The sequence below is a fragment of the Aythya marila genome (assembly GCF_965140915.1).
Source record: "Aythya marila genome assembly, chromosome: 2".
Lineage (NCBI taxonomy): Eukaryota > Metazoa > Chordata > Aves > Anseriformes > Anatidae > Aythya > Aythya marila.
Genome location: NC_139043.1, coordinates 58,182,478 through 58,203,185, shown reverse-complemented (window position 1 = coordinate 58,203,185; position 20,708 = coordinate 58,182,478). Strand labels below are relative to the sequence as shown.

The window sequence follows — 20,708 nt, the reverse complement described above, 5'->3', positions numbered from 1 at the left end:
TAGACCATGTCATTAGCAGTGAGCTGCAATGACTTTAATAACATGTTAAGAAGAATACGGGAGCATAATCTCACTCTAGGAGGATTCACACCGACTTTTAATTGGAAAACCTCTGGTGGGTCCATCAGATTTGGATAAGTTTAGAAATTAAAAAGGGGTCTAGTTCTGGTAATCATCTAGATTGATGTAACTGCACTTTATTATACTTCTGTCAAAATACACTGATTTCAAATGAATTGTTCCTCATTGTATTCATGTATTATGCAGGATGTCTGATGCAATGCAGTGTAATCCTTTTCCATCCTGCAATCCTTCCTTAGCGATAAAAATATATGGACACTGAGTTCACTTCTGCCAAGTGCTATGTGCCCTGTACAGCAAGTTAACATTTCCAGACTTCATCATTCCACATCCTTGATCAAAGTGAACCTGACCATTGGAGTCCTTCCTCTTTTAAAGTTACCTTGTGCTAATATGAATGGAGTTCTTGGTTTCTAAGTTCCACAAAAGAAACAAGCACTTTTCTTTGAAGAAGAGAAATAGCATACTCAAAAGACTGGACTGAGATTTATAGGGAATGTCCATAGTAAAATAGATGCATTTGTCTTTAAGAAGGGGTTAAGTGTGATGAAGTCTATCAAGCAACAATTTCACTTTTCAATTGTAATGGATGTTTTCAGTGATCTACACCAGTCTGCTGGGCAAAATTTAGAAGTCATGTAGAGGCATATATAAATTGCGTGACAGGTGTATCTCTTTACAGCTGTCTGAATTTGAGGGCAATCAAGGGAATCTTTGATATGACCTAAATTCTAAAGGACTTAGAAAGGATATGAATTATACTTGATTAGATTCATCTCTGGCTTTGACCTCAAGCATCTGGTATTAGCAAGGATGCTATGTGCAGACATTTTACAGAAATTCAATCCTAGAAACAGGTTCTCACTTCACAGTATGAAGCTATTGCTGATGATCTGTAATTCCTAGTGTTAAGTTAAATTGAGAATATTGTTCTAAAGAATTGAAGAGAACTGCTGAATTGTCTACAAAACCCACAGGATATGATAAGGGTGTTTACATCATTTATTCAAAAAACATACATTGATGGGAATTGTTTAATATACAAAAACATTGATTTTATTTATCCCGTTTTTGGAACAGAAATGCATTATAGGATCTAACCTTTAAAGCAAGATTCTAATTTGCAGCTGCTGCTTTGTGCTTCAGTTGCCAATCTGTGAGACTGATCACACTTTCTTTTAACTGTTAAAGAAGTGTGGGGAGGAGCAGAACAGGGTTTTGAAGATGCCTTAGTATCTCAGTTTATTGACAAAAGGTGTGAGTGAAACTGGGCTGCTGGAAGCTTTCTTCCCTAATCCACAGCAGAGGAGAAAGAGGGAACGTGAAAAAGCCTCTTCAGGTGGGCCGTATTTCATTAAGGGCTCAACTATGCAATGAATTATGGCAGCTTAATAAGTTGCTCCTGTTAGCTGAGACATAGTAGCTGTTGTTAATTGATTACATGTACATTCTTCACTTGCCCTAATGTGAGAAAATGCAGCTTAGCATAGCCATCCCTCACTGACACTTAAAACTAAGTCATACTACACTGTAGTTGGGCAGCTCACGCTTGACGAGTTTTCCTCTTGGTAATTTGTTAAGCTGCCATCATTAAGCTTTGAATCTCAGCCCTGAGATTGTGTACCAGCGCACTCATCGAGGACAAATTATTGCCCTGTCCAAAATTAAAATAGGAGAAAATGAAGTAGGCAGTAATAAATAATAGCACATGTAGATAACCTTAGAGCTGCTTGACTGTTGAAGTGGGAAGTTAAAGCAGTGAAAAATGTTGATGCATGTGAATCATATTTATGTAAAGGCATATTAGAGGGTTCCTGCTCATTGTTGAGAATTTTACAGGAAATTACACAGCTTTGTATTTGATTAAACATTATGTTAAAAACTGCAGTGCCTTAATATACTTCATGTATTTTCTATCCAAAGGCAATTGTGTAGACCACCTTCATCAGACTTTTTGTATTTTGGACAGAGATTGCATCTGCATGTTTGCAGAGTACATGGATGTGGTAACATTTGCAGGAATCAGAAATCAGTGGTCATTAAAATCAATCTCAGAAATCTGTTTTCTTTTTCTGAGAGAGCCTAGAGGATAGGACATGGTTATGTTTAGTGGCAACGCAGTATAAGGATTGCTATGTTGGACAAAAGTTAACCTGACATGGTGTCCTGTCTCCAAAAATGGCCAGTGGTGGACACCTGAGGAAGTATATAAAGATGAGCAAGTGTTAATGACTCTCCTAGCTGGAGTGTTCTTTCTATTAATCTGTTGCTAAGGCAATTCCTGAGCTAGGTAGTCTTTTTATTTACTAGTGGTCAAGACATGTAGTAGGTAACGAAGACACAGCAATTCATTTTCAAGGTGTCCATGTTGTTCTTCTATGCATTGTGTTATACTTCCCTTAAGTGGATATTGATGGAGTTTTCCTAAGTATATCATTAGTTCTCTGTAAAACAGAGAACTAAAACAGAACTCTCACTTGCAAAGGTAACCCTTCAGTTCTGTGTTTACTTTTTCCAGTAAATATCTGCGCTTCGGTATCTGCTCACCACATATGAGTCAACATTGGCAGTTAACCTTTTCTGTAGCAGTGTGTAGATAATAAAGGTATACACCACAGTGTTTAGCCCATTGTAGCTGGCAGGAGCCACAATGAAGAGGAAATCATAATATGGTCAAATGAAGAATCCGGCCTACATATGGAATTTAAACTCCTACATAGAGAATTTAAAGTCTCCAAGACCTTAAGACAGACTGGCTTGGTAGCTATTCTTGAAATGTAGAAGAGTTTAACGTTTTTGGTAGTGTCAATTTGTGAGGTAAAATAGACTTATTATCAGGGGACCAGGGGGATCATCCAGTCCAGCAGCCTCAGAAGTCGAGTTTTTTCTTTTGCCAACAGGTGGGAACTTCAGTACTTCCCATCATGTGTGTTTTTCAACCGTGCTCAAGAAAATTACCATTCAAGTTGCCAGCCACTTGAAGCAAAGAACTTAAAAGACATTTTTTGAATGTATGGTTGTTTTATGTATTTATTTATTTATTTATTGGAGAGCTATATAACTGAACTTGAAAATCACAGGTATTCAAGGTTGGCTGATTTCCAACTGTGAAATTCCCATTAATATGAAAAAAAAGAAAAAAAAAAAAAAAAAAAAAAAGTTCCAGGAGTGGAGTTAAGTAAATACAGAGTCATTTTCTACATTTTGAATCTGTAGGCATATATCATGTGTTTGAAAGTGTTTTGTTCAAAATCCTTGATGTTCCCCAATGGAGATTTTATTTCTTTCCTTTATTCATGAAAATTAGTAAGAAAATGAAATATGGTATTCTAACTGTGTAACCTGCAGTTATCATAAATAAAATCAGTATTTAGATACTTAACAGAAACTAACATCTAATCGTTATAGATACTCAATAGTTTGTATGCAATGATCTAGGATCTGGAATAGCAGTAAGTAAAGGCAAAAATTGCTGGAAGGTATTTTCTTCATTGTGGTAGATTATCAAAACAGAAATCTTCTATCAGACTTAATTGTATTGACCATTACAGGCAAAAAACATTGACCTGGAGGAGCACGGTAGATGGAAATTGTGCACATGCTGTCACTATGGGCAAAGTGACTAGCAATATTGTGAGACGTGTGTCAGGAGTGGAGGACACAAAGAAACACATGGCAAAAAAGTTAGGTCAGAGGTTGGACTCGATGATCTTGAGGTCTCTTCCAACCTAGAAATTCTGTGATTCTGTGATTCTGTGAAATTGAAACCACTTTTTGGTGTAAACTGCACTGCTTGTGCTTTTATAAAGCTGAAATTCTGCAATTTCAGATGTTTCTCGGCTGCTTAAGCTGTACTTTCACAATTGCTCAGTGTGTTGCCCCATCTGATACATTCATGGTTACTTGTTCAGGTATATTTAAAATCTCACTAGGTTAGGGAAATCATTCTTGTGTGGTGGGTCCATAACAATGCCAAATAGCTTTCTCTTTTTATTATGTGTTTCTGTGTTTTAGGGGCATTTAGGTAAAGGTGTTGCTTTCAAATTTGCTGATAGCATGGTTTAAGACCACCTAGGGAGCCCTCACTTTTCAGGACAAAGATAATTTCTTAAAATATACCCATACAGCCTTTTCAGATAGTGTAGCCACTTAAAGTTTGCGTTTCGTAGTGATCTAGGTTTTCACCTTGGAAAGTATTAAGAGAGGCATATGCCTTTCCACTTTGCATATCACAAAATTGCAATATAATGTTGCCAGACAGATATGTAATTGGTGTGAGCCAGAGAGGGAATTGCTTCCAAATTACAGCATGAATGCAAGCAGAACCGAACTCATCTCCTATTAATACTCAGCAAACAAAAAGCCTTAACAGCTGCAGAGGCAATGTCGTACTGTGGCCAGTTTTGCATTTCTGCAGAAGTCTAGCAATTTGTTTTTTTGACAGCCAGCAATAAACAGTAACCATCCCCAGTAAACATGAAATGGTTGGGGTCTGGGGAGGGGAAGGAGGAGGGAAGAAAGCCTGCATGCCACTAGGGTTGTGTACTTTGTGTTAAGGCTTGGAGGGCACTGCAGTGAAGGAACCAGCCAATAATGGGTTTTCCAGGAAAGCAAACATGCTCTACTTCATTGGAATTTCTGGCACGCTTTTTTGGCTTCTACAGCAATACAAAGAAAGAGTGCAAGGAACCATTTCTCTGAGGTGCAATGCAGCGTCTTCCTGTAAGCACGGTATCAAACCTTCATATCCTTAAAAGGATGATAAAAGTTTTGACATGATTCAGAATTGCAATGAAGACAGTCAAATACTGGAGACCTCTGTTAATCTAGTCTTCTGTACGTTGTTTTACTGTGTGGCAACTGAGAAAACAATTTCCAAGTGTGGAAGCTTATGCAGCAATGGGCTGTTTAAATTTGTTGCTCTTGCTGTTGCATTTTTATCAAAGCTGATAGCAAAGACAGATGATAGGCCTGGCAAAGAGCAGAAAATACAGTTAGTTATTCCTGTTGACCTTGAGAACCAGTAGGGATATAATGGTAAAGAAAGCATGCAACTAGACAAATCAGAGGTCTGAGAGATTGTGGTACACCTGCAGGTAAAAGGTAGCAAAGGAAAAATAATGTTGTGTGTCACAGTCAATATACGCCATGTATGTGTGCATGTGTGGAATATAAACAGAAAGATGAACCAGAAGTGATGTGTAACCAGCCCTTCCATCTGAAGCTCCCTCTAGAAAATCTGTGTTTAATATTGCTTTAGGCAGACCTAAGGCCACTTTCAAAGCACAAAGAACTGAAGGATGTAGTAGCCTCAAAGGTTTCCAAATAAATGAGACATGGTCATAGCAACAAAAGTTGTAATGAAACCGGAATCATTGAATATTGTTGCTTTTTCTGGACAGGCTGTTGAAAAGTCCAGCCCTCTAAAATAATTTCCTGTCTTCATTTTCATTACCCCTGTGTCTCTCAAATCACATACACTTCCCTGCTGAAAGTGTGTGTGAAGGAAGGAAATGGAGATAAGGCCAGTGGAAGTCCATCCTGCTGTGCCTTTGAGCAAATCAGAACATGCGGCCTGACTTCAACTTTCAGGAACCCACAGATGGTGAAACTGGAAAACTATTTAGCAGAACAGTGTCAGAGAAAAAAACAAACCAAACCCCAAACAAAATAACAAAAAATAACAAAAAATAACAAAAAAAAAAAAAAAACAGATATGAAGCAACAAGAGAGACTTGTGTCCAAAAAAGCACATTTACTGCTTGCAGCTCTCCCTGCCACACATACTAGTCTTATTGGTGCCTTTTGTTTGTCTTCTACCTTACACACCCATAGCACTTCAGCTTTGTGCCAGGCTTAGCTTTGGGAGAGGAGAACAGTCTGATCCTGGGTAACGGCATTTCCCAGTTCAGAGCTGTCATTGTTCCTTAAGAACCCTTTACTTTGGATCCTTTGCCGAACCTTTAATCTTTGCCATCATTTCATTTTCTGTTGTTTTTCATCTTACAAAATCTTTCTGTGCCAGGACTGTAGGTAGCAGCCTGCTGTGAATGAAAACAAGTCTGTCCACACAAGACATTAGACGGCGATTTCTTGGCTTCCTGCGTGACTGAACTGTGGTAGCTTAACTGTGAGACTTGTCTGCAAATCAGAGTTTTCTCCATCTTTCCCTCTCTTTGCCAAACTTATTTTGTCTCTTGGACATGTTTTGTTTGGAGACCTGTGCTGTTTATTTGTTCCCACACAGGGAAGTGGATGCTTTGTGTTGCAGTACGTGTGCTTGGTGACTCCATGCTGGGACAGCCTGGCTGATCCCCATGCTGCCTGCTCTCTGCTTTTCATCGCACTGCTGAAAGAAATTACAAAAACTTTTTGTGCACAAAGCTAGATTGATGTGAGAGCTCAGATATGCTGGCAGTAGGAATTTTGGAAAGTTCTTTCAAGGTGAACTGGAAAGCTTTAAATGAGAAATAATGTTTAATCCAAGGCATGCTGAAGGTAAAGCAAGTCTTTCTTCAATGAGCTGTAGTTCCCAGCCACAGAGACCACAGCTTTCTGTCTTAGCCACTTAAACCTAAATAAGCATGGCCATTTTATCAGTGTATCAAAGACTGAACATGTTGTAGTTCTCGAGGCAACAGTGAAGAATGACATTTAACCAAAGTTTTAGTGCTAATTGCATTGAACCTTGGAGCATTTGGGACTTGATGTGGACCAACAGGTCTATTTTCATTTGTTAACTTTCAGATTTGTATTATTTTTGCTATTGTTGCTTTTTTAAAATATACATGATTATTATTATTTGTTTGTTTAATAATGTCTGGTGTCTTCTGTGCAGAGCAGATCTTCATTCTTTTCTATGTACTAAGGCAGTTCTTCTCCTAAAGAACTAAGACCAGTTTTTTGAAGGTCCTGGGTTCAATGCTGATGTTTGATAGCTAGGTTTGAAATCTAAGATAGGGAAGATAGACTGAAAGCTGAGGGATGCGAACTGAGGCACAGAGTGAAGGAAGTGATTGTAGTGCATGGGTTACAACTGCAGATAAGACTTCAGTTTCCATGCTCCCTGCATAGTGTCTCATCTGGTATTTTAGGTTGTCTGTAGTCTGTTTGCAGTCTGCACTTTTGGGAATTAGTTAAAAGTTCTACTCTGAAAATAAACGTGCCATACTGCACAGTGCATTTCTCTTCCTTTTGTTCTTTAAGAAACAGAGCTTCTGAAAGCTCTTCTGCTGTAAGGAGTGGAGAGGCTTTCTGTAGGGCTGTTATGTCTTTATCAAAGTCATATGCTCAGGCTTATGCCTGAGAGAGAAAAGGTGGTGCTGAAAGAATCAGGATTTTTCCTCTCTTTTCTTTTCCATCTTTTTTTAAGATGGCTGTGGATATTCTCTATCTGCTTGTTTTCTTTCCCAGATGTTGTCAGGTTGAGTGACAGCAGTACCTTCCTTCACAGTCCACCACCCCAGGTCTTGCCTGACTGACCCTCTACCTACAACAAAGATTTGTCAAGTTGCTTTACTCACTAAACAGAAGACTGGCACAGCTGGTTTCAGCCTCATTATTCCCTTGCAGCTTGTCTTGTCTCATAAGTAGGCAAAAGGATGCTGTCACCCTAGAGCTGCCAGGTGACCCCATTTCTGGACACGCAGACACTAAGGTCCACCACCAGCTCAACCTGGCACGTTGTCACCCAGACTGGCAGAACAGTGCAGACTGGTGAGGATGCCTGAACCCCAGCTGCAACCTAGTGCAGAGTGTTACCTGAGGCACCAGATGTGCCTCCTGCTGTGAGGTCCAACGCCACATGATTTCAGACCTTGGGTAGAAGGTAATTGACAATAAGGAGGGAAAAGTACAGCCCAATGCTTTCTTCATCCCCGTTATCTTTTTTTTTTTTTTTTTTTTTTCTTTTTCCTGCACACATCTGCCCAGTCCCTAACTTGACTACCTTTCTTAACTTGGGGGATTTGTGAGGACACTAGAAGATTGTGACTGTTTGGGAGGACTGGTCTTTTTTCAGGCTCCTGTGATCCTAAGGTAAGGGGAAAGTTGTCAGAGTTCACTCTTTCCAAGCAGGAGCTCGTCTTACTCTGAGCTTGTCATTTAGCACCCTTTAAAAGAAACAGGTAAGGATGGGAGGGCAGCTGGTAGTGCTAGTACTGCAAGGAGATTGAAAAGAGGCTGTGAACCTGACAGGAGCTGAGAATGCCCTGGCCTTTCCATGCCCTTGTGTTAAAATTTGTGGGCAGCTGTAAGTTCTGATCTGATCTACTGCACTCCCTCTGCTCAGATCCCACTGAAGATATCGGGTAGGGCCTACATCCTTAAGGACTTGCAAAGTTATTTCTTGGTTATGCAGTCATTCTCCAAAATAGGATAATTTAAGAAGAAGCCATCAAACCACTGAGGACCTGGCATTATGCCACAGGAAATAGTACACGCTCATTTGGGGTCTTTATGAGTCTAGCTGTAAGTGCCAAATTTTGAAAATAATGGTTCACATCCATGTTTGTTTTGCTCTCCAAATCACATAAAGCACATCAGCTATACTCTCAGACACATTGTACTTGCTGTATATTCAGAACTCTTGTGCGTGTAATGCATTTTCTCTTTTCACTTTGGTGTCATTCAGGGATGTACTTGAGGAGATGAAGAGAGAGTCCTGAAATCCAGTAGTGTGGCTAGTAGCTGTATTGTTCTCATCCATTGTCTGAAAAATGTATGAACAGACACTGCTTTGATTCTTTGAACTTCACGTTAGTATTCTGCACAATGGGTGCTGAAGTCATATAATAATTTATTTTCATGGATCAGTATAACTTAGATAATGTTTTGTGATTGATAATCTTTCTGCTGCTGACAGCAAGAGATTACAATGTCATCTCTAATTCACGAATCAGTCTTTGCCACTGTGAAATACTACTGGCAGGTCTCTTTTGGATGGTGCTGTCTAGGTACTTGGTAGAATTGCCCTAGAAGATTGATTCCCTCTCTCTTGCATAGGGGCCCTATGCTCTCGCCTAGAATACTTCCATTGGACACATTTCTGAAGCTGCTACAAGCCAATAAATCCCCACTGAGATCAGAAAGAACTGCTTGCATTTGGCACCTGTGCGCCCATTATGTGTGCAACCGTGTACAGAGAGGAACCCAGGTGCAGATTTTGGCTCAAGTGGTTTTACCTTTGTAGAAAAACAAAAGTGAGATTCATGTAGAAGATGAAAACAGTGGAAATGGGACACAAGTGTGACTGGAGGGGTTATCAGCACATGAATGAAAAGGTCAGATTTACTCTGTTAGAGTGCTGAGATGCCAAGCCTTGTTTCAGTCATTTTCTTACTAATTAGATTAAATAAATAAACAGACAAACACACACTGTATCCATGTTTTTAAAATTAAGGATGTAAGTTCAGTTCATGGATGCCAAATATTTCAGGAGACGAAGAGTCTGTCTTGTTGGTGTAAGGTCTCAGTGCCATTGAACTTGAACATTCTTGATTTTGGAGGGCTCAGGGACCCCAGAGATGGGAAACTAAGTAGAAAAGGTAAGCTGCATCAAGAGCTTGCCTGAGAGAGCAAACTCAGCAGGCTGCTTATTGACTGAGTCCATGTCTAGTTTAAGGGTCTGAAAAAAATAGATCAGTGTCGGTAATTTACCATTTACAGTTTTGGAGGATTTTATGGATTTTTTGGTAATCCTGTTAAATTTTGCTATGAAAGTAATTCATCAAAACAGAACTCGGAGTGTGTGTATTAAAGACAACATTTTTCTTGGTTTATGGAAGCAGTGAACTTTCTTCCCATCTGCTGCAAGGCTCTTTTATACCTTTCTGCAGTGGTAAAGCATCTGAAGGGCTCTTTTTAAATGTCTGGTGTGGCACAGGAAAATCTCAGTATAAAGGGGGATAAATCCCTTCATGTTATACTGAAATTTGGTTGTAGCCCTGCTATAGCATTGTCCAGTTTGGGCCAGCCACTCAGTCCCTTATGCCTTGTAGTGGTTATGGCAACATTTATCCAATGCATTTGACCTTCCATGAGGCTTTTACCTGCTTCAGGAAAGCAGAATTATCCCTGTGGTGTACTGCTGTAGTAACTTATCGGGTTTATAAAAAAGAGCATAAGCGATGCAGAGAGCCTTTTGATATTTCCCTTTTCTTTATAACTAGTTAGTAAATCTAGCCCTGTCATTGTCTTAGTCCTGGTCCAGGGTTTCCTGCTATGGGACTCCTAGATGTCAAGAGCACTTTCTCTATCCAGAATAGACTTATTCAGAGAGCAGCAGGTCAGCAGGGATAAATTAATATCTCCCTGAAGAGTCTGAACACTTCTGAGCAGCAGAACCATCTTTCTGCAATGTCTTTAATATTGGTAATAGGATCTTGGGAGCCTCAGAAGAATTGGTTTTTATACTTCCAAGCTATTCTCTAACCCTTTCAATACTTCATACGTTCACCTTACCCCATTAATAGCAGGTGTAATTTCCTCTCATATCTCAGTGCTAATAGTTTTTATATTAAAAATAACTTGAAATAGATACTTTTGCTGAAATTGTTTCTTAATTAAATCTCCATAATGATGCTTTTTTTTTTTTGTCCTTCCCCTTTCATTAAATTATCTATGCTGATTTCATTATGCATTCTCTCTTTAAAAGATGTTCTGCCAATGGACTTTTTTCAAGCCTCCTTTATCAAAAGCAGCTGCTACAGTGAGACCTTTAAGGGTAGGCAGCAGCATTTACTCCAGACCCTTCTCCCTGATGGTGGGGCCTGTGCATCTGCCAGACCCTTGTCCACCTCTGAGATGGTAGGAAGCAGAGGCGTAGGGAGGTGATGTGTTTACTCACCTGGGATGAGCTGTCATGGCTCACTTGCAGCTCTAAACTCATCCCTGAGAATAAGAGCTACGGATCTGATGCCTTCTCATCATCCTCTCAGGGAACGTTTTAAGGCAGTGTTATGTGATCAGATTGCATGTACTGATTATCTCCATTCCTTTTACTGAATCCTTTATACTGTAAGAAAGCAGTGAATGCAATCATAGGATAACCTTGGGAGGAAGGCAGCTCTGGGGGTTCAGCTCTTTGCTCAAAGCAAGTCCAGTTAGAGCAGCTTGCTCAAGACCATATTCCAGTGAGGTTTTGAATAAAGTCAAGGTTGGAGTTTCCTTCCAGGGAACCTTTTTCAGTGTTTGACTACCTTCATAGTGGAACAATTCTTATTTCATTTTCAAAGATGGCCTTTCTCTGTCTCTAAGTTTTACTGACTTGTTCTTTTTGCCTGGTTGGGGCACTTTACAAGTTCAATAATGATTGCCATCCTTTGGAAAAAAAAGAAATAATGAGAAATAACTTAAAAAAAGATACCAGGGGAAATAATAATTATAAATAAAACACATGATATCACTTACAGAGTTTAAAAATAAGTCTTTTTTTTTTTTGCATCATGAGAAACAAAATAGATTTGGGCTATGAAGCAAAGTGCTGCTGTGTTACAAGCATGAGGTGAAGCTGGGGATAGAAATAAGATGGGGGACACGTTTCGGAGTTTAAGCTGTGGATATTGTATCTTGCCAGCAATGTTTCCCCAAAAAGAGACTTCTGAATGACAGAAGTAGAAAATGTGGAAAGTGCAAACGCAAAGAGAAAAAACACTCTGTGTGAAAGTATAATCTTTTTGTGATAGATGAACACCAGGGAGTTTTCCCAGGCAGCTCATGGTAAGGGCTCTTGTTTCCTGAGGGTCCCCTAAACTCAGCAGGCAGAACAGTTGGAGAAGTTGCTTTTGTGAAGTGAAGGTCTCACGTGCATCTCCTTCTCCTGCCTCTGGCTTCAAAAATCAATCTGCATGCAGAAAAATACCATAATGCTGCAGTTGTCCAGCACAGGCCTCACAGGTTTACATTATATGACTACATTTCTGCTTCTTCTCTTCTGTTCCCATAGAATAAGTCTACAGGTGGGAACACATCAGCATGCATCAGGGTCTTGTAGAGATGTCAGAGTCTCAGTTTGTCTCCCTACTAACTTGCTGTTTGTCCAAGATACTGAACAGCACTTTCTGGGAGCAGCATCACTTCATAACCTGAATTACTACAGAGATATCTGGAACCAACACAAGCTGATGAGTGATGACCCCCTTGGATTGTCAGGCAGCATTTGAACAGCAGTTACCACACCAAAATGTAATATGCCTACAATGTGTTAGATTGTCCTGTCCATTTGACTGCTACAAAGATTTAAGGATGAAAGAATATTTCCTCAGAACAGAATACAAATGCATTGTTAAGATTTTGTTTTGCAGCAAGAAATTTTCCATAGCTTCTCCTGTATAGTAGCTAAAGTTGATTTATGACCTCTTAACCTCTATGTTAACCTAGAGAGCTCTAAAAGGTGCATTTTCCTGTTCCTGTTGATAAAGGTGTTTGCCCAAAGTAAAACGGGCCAGCCCTGCTCACTTGCAAAACACTGATTACTTTTTTTTTTTTTTTTTTTTACCATGGCATTTCATGGTCGTGTATAGAGATGGGACTTTTTCTTTCTCTTAGTTTGCCTAGGATTTATTGATTTACATATATAAATATGTGATACTCTGTAATTAGCACAATTCTGGATTCAGGTTCCATTCAGAAACAACCCCAGCAGAATCACCAGTGCTATTTAAGGCATTGCTCTCCCTCTGTTGTCTGTGCTGCCTCTCTGCTAGGAGTCTTTCACCACCACACCGTTTTAGGAGGGACCATTTGATTTCTTGTTATCCCCTGCAGCAATCCGGGTAGTTTATATTATCTTCAGGTGCAATTTCTAAAATCCTCTGCCTGTTACCAGGCTAGCTAATGTAAGCAAACATTTGAGCTGAATAGGCTCATGTCACTTAGAGACTTCAGGTGTGTGGGGCTCAAGTGTGGGCTTGCACTCAGCTGAAAGCCAAGAAGTGTTTTTGCTGATCACGTTCTAGTGCAGAGGGAATCTTCATGTGGGCTCAAACTACTTTTTTTCTGTTTGAATTTCACTCTAACTTTTGATGGAAAGCAAATCAAACTTGCCAAAGGAAAGCTGAGTCACAGCTGTGTTGATTTCCCTGACTGAAGAGGAGGTGACAGTCAGGCAGATCAACCAGGTTTGCCATGATCTCTACCTTCCAAAGGCAAAGGATTCACAGGCAGAGTCAATCCAAACTAAAAGCTTACTATAAAGCTTTATCCTGGAAACCTAGGCCAATTTTCAGCCTTCTTACAAATGATTGATAGAAAGTCTCATTACTGTTTGTAAAATCTTCTTTTTACTCAGTCAATATCAGAGCATTTCCAACTCATGTCCTGCACTGAACATATTTTACTACACTGTTAGTGGCAGTTGTGTCTGGCAAGGGCATGGAAGGGGTTTCCAGTTGTCCTCTGGAACATCTCTTTCAAAACAGCCAATCTTTAGTTGTATCAAAACACCTTGCAAGGCTCAAAATAGGGAGAAGTGTGACAGTGCATAGGGTAACGATTGACATCTGTCTCTTTCAGTGGGGTTTGAACAAACTTACATCATGTTGCAACTGGAACAGCCTTAAGAAAGGCATCAATTAAATGGGAGAAGGCACTTGTCCTTGCAGAGCAGCTCTCTGGACAGCAGGATCTGAAGTGCTCCGCTCTTTAGAGACTGAAATTCCTTCTCCACTGCAGTCGAGAGAGATAGCTGTTAATTTAAACAGGATAAGGACTTCACCCCAAAGTGTAAGAATTTGCAGTTTTTAAATTATTAACTCTGCCCCTGGTATATATTCACTGATAAGCATGAAAATTTGATATAATTCCCTTTTTCTCTTTGCAGTTTTACCACAAGGAAAAATAACTAAATAAATTGTTTCTGAGACAAAATTTTCTATGGTGGTTTAAAGCCAGTGCATGGGTGCTTTGTGACTGAGCTGTGAAACCCTGAAAACTGGGTTAATAATGAACCTTCTGACACAGCCTTAACTGTAGCACTGCTACCAGGCACCTCTGTAATTACTGCTTCTCTACAAAGTCTGCTGAGCTCCTACGATAGATTAAAAAATCTCATATTGTGCTTTTTTTTTGTTAGAAAATGACTCAGTGGAAACCTTTTAAATGTATATAATACGTGCAAAGATAAAATTATTGCATTTGAACCAGCCCATTTAGGTTTTGTGCAGTTTGGAAAATAGAATCAGGGTTTGCTCTAGCAGGTCTATTTCTTTTTGTAAATTTCATAAATTTGTTTCATTAAAGATGCAATGAAATGCTAAATAATATCTCAATGACATACACAAACGATTTAGCTGACCTATGCATATTATGTACTGTGGAGTATAAATCCAGTTGGTAGTGCATTTTTTTCTTTACCTAGATATTTTCAAACAAAAATAGCATAGGAGCTTTAGAAATATTTTAGAGAAGGACAGCAGGGCTGAGTGACGTGGGGATGTGAAAGGAACAGATTACAGCTCAGGGGACTATTTCTTTTGGAAGGAAAATAAGAGGAGGTAGGTGTGGTCTTCAGCCACTGATATCAGTCAGAGTTTTTCTGCTGGTTTTAACAAGAGACGAATCAGGCTTTTAGCAGATGGTATGCAAGAGCCACATAGTTCAAATGCTAGAATATGTTTAAAAGGATAAGTTAAAAAAAGTAAGACTTTTTTTTTTCTTCCCATGGACTAAAAATTATTTAGTCCTTCAAAACACTTTCATTTTGGAAGCTGCAGCTTGTCAAGGCTGACAAAGATTCACTGGCAGCTGACTCAAGTAGTACCACCAGTCCTCTTTGTGGTAGGTATGTTCTACAAGGTAACCAGAAGGTGGAAAAATGAATAAGCAAAACTATAAAGCAACAATGTTCGAAATACATTTACCTACTCTGTAGCTTTAGTGTGGCAGCCAGCAGCTGGGTGTCTGCAGCAGCATGGTATGAGTGAACCACGCACACAGGCTTCCTGACACACCAACTTGACACTGTTAAAATGCATATCTTATGCTGACCTTTTGCTAGCAGGTAAATCTTGTGTATCCTCAGAGCCTATTTGAGACTTCGGGTCTGGAATATTCATGTGCAAGTAAAGGACCTCTTTTTGTAACACAGTAGGCTACATATGTCATATGCATGAACAAATACAGATCCAGTAGTTGGAGATGATGTCAGCTCACAGCAGCTGAGGGTTCAAGTATTTGTTTTTCAGACTAAAATTCCTGTAAGTAGTACAGGAAAGAAGTGTGCAAACCAACCTATTGCAAACCCATCCTGGAATCATCCTCTCTCCTTTTAGAATTGTAAAGTTCAAGTCAGTAGGACAGCTTGTGGTCTCAAAACTTCATTCCTGTCTCTCTTCGATGCCCCTTCTCTTTCTGCTTTCAACACTGCTAAAAAAGACATGTTTAATGGTGATGGTTAATGAGAAAAATTACTTGGGGAAAAAAAAAAAAAACTTACTGCATTTTTTATGGATTCTTTTTGACCTGGTGAGTGAACTGAAACATGTTACCTGCAAATTCATTTGTATGACTTGGGCACTGTGAGCTGTATTTTAAAATATTTAAGCTACTGAATTGTGATGATTGGATAGGCGGTGGCACAGGCACGTGTTTGAGCATCTCAGCAAATGGAAGTGGTTCCAAGAGGCTACGTGCAGCTTCTAGAAGCAGGGAACAATTCCCCTGAGACTGGTGAAACCCCACCAGAAGGTCTAAAGGAACCACTTGGTTAATGAATCTGCAGTACGTTATGCATTTGTGCCTGTTATTGTTATAATTGCATTAATTTTAAATACCTGTTTGCATGCTAAAAGAGCTGTCCTCTCGCAGAGATAGCCCTTTCCTCCCAGAGCTCTCCATGTGTGTGCCAGGCCATCGGCACCTCCAGCCAACCAGTTAGACCAGTAGCTTTCAGCCTCACTCCTTTGTGGCTGCTAGACTAAATGCCGTGCTCTCTCAGTGGGATTCCCAGTGCAGGGAGTGACAGGGTTACAGCCCGGGAATTTCTGAAGTACAAAGCTAGCTGTGATTTAAGAGAAAATAGGTGTAGGGCACGTCTGAACAAACAAATGCTTTGAAAGAAATTCGTAATGTACTTTTCAATTTCAGTGTGACCCAGCTGATTGCAGCTTAAGTAATAAGTAGAGCTAAATCCTGTGGTGACCTGCTCAGTCCAATCCCTTCAGGTCAGTACAGAAGCATGCCTGTAGTGCCTTACCTCTACAGGGGCAGACTCACTAGCCTCAATATGTACGTGTTGGGAATTTAACTGCTGCTGAGCTACTGTGCTACCAGGTGCTAATAAGCTTTGTTAGGGTCTGTACTGAATGTCTTCTTGAGCACTGCTTTACAGAAGAGAACTCTCCTCTCCTGTGGCCAAAGAACAACCCCGTGATTATGAAAACCAGCTTATGAGAGGACTTGCAACACACATCCTTCTCTCCTTTGGATTGGGTTGCAGGAAGCATCATCTTATGGAGCAGTATATTAAGTCAAGAAAGAGTGAAACTACTTGTACAGCAAGTCAGTGGCAGAGGTTCAAAGAGAACCCAGGTCTCCTGACATCACAGCTTCTCATCCTATGCACCTAATGCTCGGTGTGTTTGTGCTAGAGATAGCAAAGCAGTGGTGCAGGTTCTGCAGGACTCCTGAGGTCTCCTGCCTCACTCCAGGCTCAGTAAGCAGACATCCATCTGCCACACTGCAAGGAAGTGCCACAGCATTTTCCTTTTTTAATATTGTTGCATATATACAGGAAGTATGAAAGCAATTGTAAAGATTAGGATTAAGCGCCATATTTTCTTGTATATAACTGTCAAATTCTCATGGGGAAACATACACAATATACAGTTAACTAAAAACTAGCAATAACAGATGTTACAAATGTGCAGGCGATTCAAAGCAAATCTACTCCAGAATCATCCTCTCTGCTAATTCTTCCTTCTTCAGATGCCCTTTGTCTCTGCTTTTGAGGTTTTGTTTAGGTTCTCTGCAAGCTTGTTTCTGAAAAAGTGTTTTAAAAATAGTCTGGGTTATCTGCAGTCTGGACTGTACCGTTATCCCACTGTGTGTTGTCACATAACATCTGTTAGATCTTGCTCAGGCTATTGAGGATTTTGCATTAGGGTTTCCTTTCCACAGTGCAGCAAACTCCGTGGGAGTTGAGCGTGCTGGGGTTTCAGACCTGAGCCTTTACTGTAAAAATAAATAAATAAATAAAACAATGTTTCCTGTCTGTCACCTGCTTGTGTGACTGCAGCAATTTCAGCTTGGATAAGCTTGAGCAAGCTGGGAGTTCCTGTTGTCAGGACTGAAGGCCTGCAAATGTCAGCTGCGGCCAATGAAGTGCACATCTGTGACTTGCACTGCAGGTCTGAGCATTAAGGTGCAAAAAGCCAGAGAAAATGCAACAGCCACCTGGTGGGCATCTTCAGGTGACTGAAGTACTGGCGTCTGCATAGTATTTTTTTAATCAACAGGAATTAACAGTAAAGATTTTATATATATATATTTTTTTACATTCCCCCAGTGTACATCTTGATATATTTTGCTAGGGAATAAACCTTTCTAATTTCACAGCACCTCATCCAGGCTACATATAATTATCAGTCCCCTGGTGTGTTTAAATGTAGTATTTCCATTCCTTGCTACTCCAGCGTATGTTACAAGAGTAAGTTTTACCTGCACAAACACAGTATCTGGTTCATAGTAATTTTCCCACAGTTACATTTATTTATTGCACATGAAACACCTTGCTCTCATCCAATGCTCTCATCATTAGGTTCACTGGTCTTTTTTACGGTCAGGATATTTTATCTTGCCTCTCAATTTAATCTAATCCATTTGCAGCCCCCTTCTTTTTACTGGTTTCAAGTATGATACTTTGAAATTGCTGGGGTTTAAAAAGTCGTGTTTCATTTTGTAATTACTGCAATTTTCTTCCCTAATTACTGCGTTGCAAATAAATGGTGAACAGAAATTGATAGTTTAAAAAAGAAAAAAAAATACAGTTGTCACAATAGGAGATCACAGAGGGAGCTCTAAGGTGAGAAGTAATAACAGGTATATTGTATTTTTCTTAGCAGCTTTTTGATCTTTCTTGATAGCTTGTGCTTTGTCTTATAAATTCCCAGGGAAATTAACAATAGGCACCGTAGCAGTGGTGGCTAATCAAACTGCCCTTGTGAATAAGAGTTTTCTGAATGGGTGAGCAGACACATCCAGGGCCATCACAAGCCAGAAGAAATCCATCGCTGTTGAGTGGCTCAACCAAATGCAGCAAGTTACATGCTTTCTACTTCTGCAACCAGAATTTTAATGTGAATCACATAAGCCAGAGCATGATTCCCGTAGAAGATTACTTTACGGGCAAGTTTCAGAAGAGAAGTAGTGTTTGATGGGTCTGTCCTCATCTTTGTAAAGAGAGCAGAGAATCTCAGTACTATGTGCCAGCATCCCATATGATTGTGAATCCAGCTAAAATCAAAAGGAGATGACACAACTTGACATAATCTCTGGAGGCAGAACTGCCTGTGAATTGCTTGTTTGAGAAGAAGTTTCACATGCTGAGTCCTGTAGGGCCAAGATCACTGCTTATGCATGGCCTTCTACTGTGCATGGTCCGTATCCAATCTACAATAGTAAGCACATATTGGCATTGTTAATGGCAGGCCAATATATAAAAATGTACCTAGAGTACAGTCACAGTTCCTAGAAAAGGACTTGGATGTGCTGCCTTCCCTCCACTGTCAAATAGAGACCTGAGCAGCGCTAAAGAAGGAATTGCCCAGTGATTTCGAGACTGGCAGTGTTTGAGCCACAGTCCGACAGTATGTGAGCTGGTATTGAAATAGAAACCATGATAAAGAGGATGATTGGCATGTGTGAAGCTAGAATGCCAAGGGCTTTTCTCTTTGAGATGTTTTGTATTTTATCAGCATCTGAGATCCTCTACTCTGTAGGGACTGTACAATTCAGAGAAAAAAAGGACCTACAAAAGGGGCTGTGTGTCAAGTAGACAACTGGGATCTCCTTCGTGTCCCCTGGGCTTCAAGGTTATTTTTCTTTTACCAGTCCTCCCTGGAAGAAGTAAGCCTACCTGAGTGTGCATATGACAAGCTCCCATCCCTGTTGAGCTTAGCAGCAGCATACAGGAGAGGAATTTGGGCAGCATTGTTTTAAAAGGCTAAGGCCAAGCCTTTATCCATCGTATCCAGATGCCACACTGCATTTACAAAGGCGTCACACTGATGGGGTTTTACCAGCCAATGGTGTGGCTCATGAGTCTCCGTGAGCACCAACGGGTTTGAACACACTTTCTCTGCCTGTGATTTCTCAGCAAATGGGAGGAAGATAGGTCCTGCTGCTCTAAAACAAAGCATTTGTAAGACTAAGGAAGAGGAGAGAGAAAAGCTCTACCTCGGTAGTGTAGCTGACATGTAGCTTTTATTCAAGTTCTGAGTGGGCAAGCCCAATTAATTATAAGAGCTCTGGATGTCTAAACAAGAGAACAGCTCTCTGTTGTGAAGACACAGAAGTGTGTTTTGCTCTGTTTAATTAATGCTTAAGGACCTTCACAGGTAAGTCTTTAGTGTACTGAGAAAAGACCTCAAACAGTGCTGATTTTTCAGAATAACAACTATAGGGAGCTTCGTCATTTGGTAATTACATTGCAAGGATATTCACCTCATACTTGCACTTAATAATGTAACAAGTGTTTAGTGATAGAATTGCATATTGTTTGCTGCTCTCCAGTTTGGAAAGAGTTTATAAAAAAAAATAAAAAAGGTATGTGGAAAGGAATAAAATGTTTGCAAGGTGTCTAGAGGATCCCATTATCCAGTGTGCTGAAGATCTCAATATCTGCAGCAGCATTATTGTGCTCTAACTGCCTTTTGTGCTCAGTAGAGTTGCAGTGCCAAATCCAGGTGCAACTGTCCTTGTTTTCACCTTATACCGTTAGGTGCCTTACAAATAAAGCCAAATAATACTGAGGAAAAAGGAGAGGAGCTGGCCATTCATTGGGTTGCTCTGTTGCAATGTTTTCCTTGCCTTTAATTCCACTGCCTGGATTTCTGACCTTCATTTTGGTCTTCCAGATTTTGCAAATGATTCTCTTCCAAAATTCTATGAAAATAGTTCTGCTTTGTGGTAGAGCAAGGAAAGACACAAATGTGAATTGTAAATCTTGCAATCACATTCTTGGTAAGTACAATGTATTACTAGTTGTCTAAGAGAGTACAACAACATCTTCTCTTATTCTTCTTTATGCTTGGGGCCAGTAATGAGTTTGGAGCTACTAGAACAATGGTGAGCTCTCACTTTAATCTCAAGTAGCATTTTGCTGTTTTCTTCTGCTTGTATTAGGGCATTCATACTGTGACGGCAGTGAACAGTCTTTGTCGTATGATAGCACGATATGTAATTCTCTTAATCACTCAAAGTGAGCTCTTAAATGTGATGATTAGAAGTATCAGCAACAAACAGTAACATGCTTAGAGTAGTGGATAAATGATAGCATTTGACCACTGAGAAGCTTCTTCTGCAAGTATTTTGAATTTTCATTCAGCTGTCTTCTCAAATGGACCATTTCTTGCTTCATTGTCATGGAAATATTATGCTAAAAAATATCTTTAGATGTGCAAGGAATGTGT

The 20,708-nt window shown here is 39.9% G+C and overlaps 1 protein-coding gene across 9 annotated transcripts in view; it reads left to right on the top strand.

Annotated features, from left to right (window-relative positions):
• HECW1 (HECT, C2 and WW domain containing E3 ubiquitin protein ligase 1) overlaps positions 1–20,708 on the top strand; it is a 268,296-nt gene that overhangs the window by 100,407 nt on the left and 147,181 nt on the right. The gene's annotated exons all lie outside the window — the stretch shown is intronic.